The 3702-nt window shown below is 48.7% G+C and overlaps 1 long non-coding RNA gene across 1 annotated transcript in view; it reads left to right on the top strand.

Annotated features, from left to right (window-relative positions):
- Positions 1–3260, top strand: part of LOC121019096 (uncharacterized) — a 28331-nt gene extending 25071 nt beyond the window's left edge. Inside the window, exons 2-3 of the long non-coding RNA XR_005785454.1 lie at positions 2475–2592; positions 2909–3260. This is a non-coding gene — a long non-coding RNA (uncharacterized LOC121019096). The remainder of the gene's footprint in view (positions 1–2474; positions 2593–2908) is intronic.
- Positions 3261–3702: the final 442 nt, after the last annotated feature.

Raw genomic sequence — 3702 nt, 5'->3', positions numbered from 1 at the left:
ATGTGAGGGGCGCCTGGGTGGCGCAGTCGGTTAAGCGTCCGGCTTCAGCCAGGTCACGATCTCGCGGTCCGGGAGTTCGAGCCCCGCGTCAGGCTCTGGGCTGATGGCTCGGAGCCTGGAGCCTGTTTCCGATTCTGTGTCTCCCTCTCTCTCTGCCCCTCCCCCGTTCATGCTCTGTCTCTCTCTGTCCCAAAAATAAATAAAAACGTTGAAAAAAAAAATTAAAAAATAAAAGCCATGTGAGAGGGTGTCCTTCTAGTAGGGCTCAAAGACACTCACCGTACTCCTTAACTCTTAGCTCAGTTGTTGCCACAACCCAGAATTGAACCCTCCCTGGGGACATATCCTAGCCTGCACCAGCAGACGTGTTGATAAACAAATGCATGTGCAGAACTGAACAACGCATTTGTGGGCTGGTCTGGGCAGTGCAGAATGATACCCTATGGTTAAACCCTCAACTATGGAGTCCCACAGCCCAAACCATACTCCCTGCCCCACTGATTTCTAGCCATGAGTTCTCAGATAACTTACTACATTTTTCTAAACTCAGTTTCTCCATCTGCAAAATGGGGAAACAATGGCTCCTACTCTGGGGTGTACTGGAGTTTGTAATACCAATTAACTGTACATGTAATAAAGCACATCACACAGAACAAGCACTTAAGACGTGCTGCTTCTCATGTTGATTATTCCAGCAGAAGTTCGGTATTCGAGGGACAGAGGTGTGGACGTTTTCACTCAAGTAACCACTCCAAAGGCGGGGTAGGGTGGACTGGTCCGAAATAGTGGCTTCTCAGGCCTAACTGGGTAGTTTCTGGGTTGGCAGCTACTGGAGCCTGACCTGGGGACAGATGAATAATCTAAACAAGAGCATAAAACAAAACAGTAAGATCCCATGGACAACATCGCTGCAGGTTCCATGCCGATAGGTGGAGTTCTGAATTTGGAGGTGGGGAGGGGAAGCTTCCAGTAAAGAGGCTGGTATGCAAAGCAGGCTAAGAAAAAAATATTAAGCCAGGAGGTGTGCTTTTGCAAGGATTTTAAAAAATTCCTGCTGTTGTTGGGGAGCCTGGGTGGCTTAGTTGGTTAAGTGTCTGACTTCGGCTCAGGTCATGATCTCACAGGTCATTGGTTTGACCCCCCGCCCCCCACCTCCCCAACAGGCTCTATGTTGACAGCTCAGAGCCTGGAACCTGCTTCAGACTCAGTGTCTCCTTCTCTCTCTGCTCCTCCCCCACTAGCGCTCTCTCTCTCAAAAAATAAACGAACATTAAAAAAAAATTCCTGCTGCTGTTTATTGAGTTATTAACTCTTTGCCTAGAAGTAGGCTGTCCCACCCCCCACCCTACGCAGCCGAAACTTAAGGCTGGGTCTCCCCTCAGCCAGGCCACCAGGGAGAGAGGGGCCTCCCCTCCCCACCCAGCCTCTGGAAATGTATTGCTTTCAAAGCCACAACTGGCAGCTGACCTCAACACAGACTGGCAGCACTGTCCTACAGAAATGGAACGTAAGCCCCATATGCAATTAAAATTTTTCTATTAGTCACATTATAAAAGTAATAAACAGGCCAAACTAACCAGGATAATATAGTTGACGTAACCCAATATATCGAAAACATTTTCGTTTCTACAAGTAATCAAAATGAAAGATTTACTAATGAGGAATTATTTTACATTCTTTTTCTTCATAGTAAGTCTGCAGACTCCAATGTGTTATTTTACACTTATAGTGTATCTCAGTTCACACTAGCCTCGTTTCAAGTGCACAACAGCCCAGGTGGCTAGTGGCTGGTGGCTCAGGTGTTGGACAGTGTGGGCCTAGAGCAGTGGGCCGTGCTCTGGCCCAGAAATTCCCAATCCAGTCACCTGAATCACCAGGGGGGAGGGGTGGTGCCCTGTGCAAAATATGACATCCCTGCCCCACCTCGGAAGGCCTCAGTAAAAGGCAACTGGCTTCCTTCCAAGTTCCGCTGCGGCACAAGCTGCCACCCACGCAGCCCGGTCCCCACGGTCTCTCTACAAGAGTCACACAAGGAGGCTTACATTTAAAAAATACTCACCAGCATGCTAGCTTGGTATCTGTATGCACAAAAAGGTAGGAGACCAAAGAATGTCTCCCACAGGCAGGGGGATTTACTGGGCCGGTGAGTTAAAATGCCCTCCCTTCCTTATGCAAGCTCGTCTATTTGTCTATGGGGTCTGAACTTGGCCCCAGCTTCAACATGGCTTTTCTCTTTTTCTTTGTGCATAGTCATGAGCACCAAGGACACTCTCTTCCCCTTGTATTTGAAAGCATAAAGATGGAAGATGTTTTAAACACAAATTATGGTCCAATGTGGGTGGGGGGGGTATTTTAAGTTCTTCCAAGGGGCAGAAATATTTCTGGGGCTATTATTCCCCTGTGGATATTCAGTAGGGTGTTTCAAATTCCCTCAAATCGGGCCCTCTGCAGCCATCACCTTATCTCTCTCCTAGGACTCTGGCCAGAAAGGAGCCCCTTGAACCTGAAGGAGGTGAACGGAGGATGCCTATGAACACCCACTGCAGGTCACTTCTCCCGCCCCCACTGTACCCGGGTTTCCTGTGTTCTGGGGTAAGCCTTTCTGGTTTTAGCCTTACTAGCTGGGGTGCCTAACTGAAACCTCTCAAAGGAAAAGTCTGACACACCAGTATGGAAAAGTTCTCTTATCATTTGGAGAAAATAATTTAGGGCTGGGTAGATAAACATGTACAGGAAATACTTCTATAGAGGTCTTGATCCTCTGAAGATTAATAACCCACGGAACAGACCAGCCTCAAACTCAGAGGAAATAGGCAAGTTATAAAAACAGGAAGAACGGGAAGTTTATTTTTGGATGAATATTTGTTCTAGTGAAGCTCTTGATACTGACAAAAACCTTGATCTGCAGGTCATTTGCTACAGCTGAGCAGCTGCAGTGCATGTTTCCACAAGCTGTCCCACCAGAGATTTCCGGGTCTTTCTGGAAAGGGCCTCACCCCACTCCTGCAAAACATCTGCCTTGCTGCCACTGGCTTAAGGATTCCTTTCCCCTGCATTCCTGTTGGTGAATGGACTCTCCGGCCTCACGAGAAACCCCAGCCATCCTCAACGGCCCGCTCCACTTTTGTCCCCTGCCTCGAGGCAGCCCATCTCCACCACCTGTGTCATTTGGAGCTGTGCGCATCTGCCACCTCTGTTCCAGCACGACTGGGGCAGCCTCCCGCCACGGACGGCCAGCCCCCTGGGTCTCACCAGCCTCTCTGGTTCTCCTCTACAACCCTATCACCACCCCCGGCATGCTTCCCACTGCTTCTAGAATACAGTCAAATATTCTCCAGTTTGACAGACACAGCTCTTCACAATCTGCCTCAACCACTGTGACAGCCTGATCTCCAAATGCAGGACTGACTACATGAATTGCAGGGCCTCGTACAAAAGGAAAAACATGAACAGAAAGAACTTCAGGATGGCAACCACCGAACATTAAACTAAGCAAGGTGGGGCCCTTGTAAGTGCGAGGCCCTCAGGCCCCTTCCTATGTCTCCCTCAAACCCACCCCAGAAGGCAAAAGGCACTACCATTACCGATAAAAGCCCTTCTCACCTCTCTTCACCCTCACTGAAACTCGTCCCTCCTCTCAAAGAAGACTTCAAAACAAGGAAACTGGCTCCCAATCTTTTTTGTTTGTTTGTTTGTTTTTAT

This window comes from Herpailurus yagouaroundi, unplaced genomic scaffold, assembly GCF_014898765.1.
Source record: "Herpailurus yagouaroundi ecotype Mexico unplaced genomic scaffold, PumYag 221, whole genome shotgun sequence".
Taxonomy (NCBI): Eukaryota; Metazoa; Chordata; class Mammalia; order Carnivora; family Felidae; genus Herpailurus; species Herpailurus yagouaroundi.
Note: the sequence above shows the minus strand (reverse complement) of the source record. Positions and strands in the feature narration are given on the sequence as shown.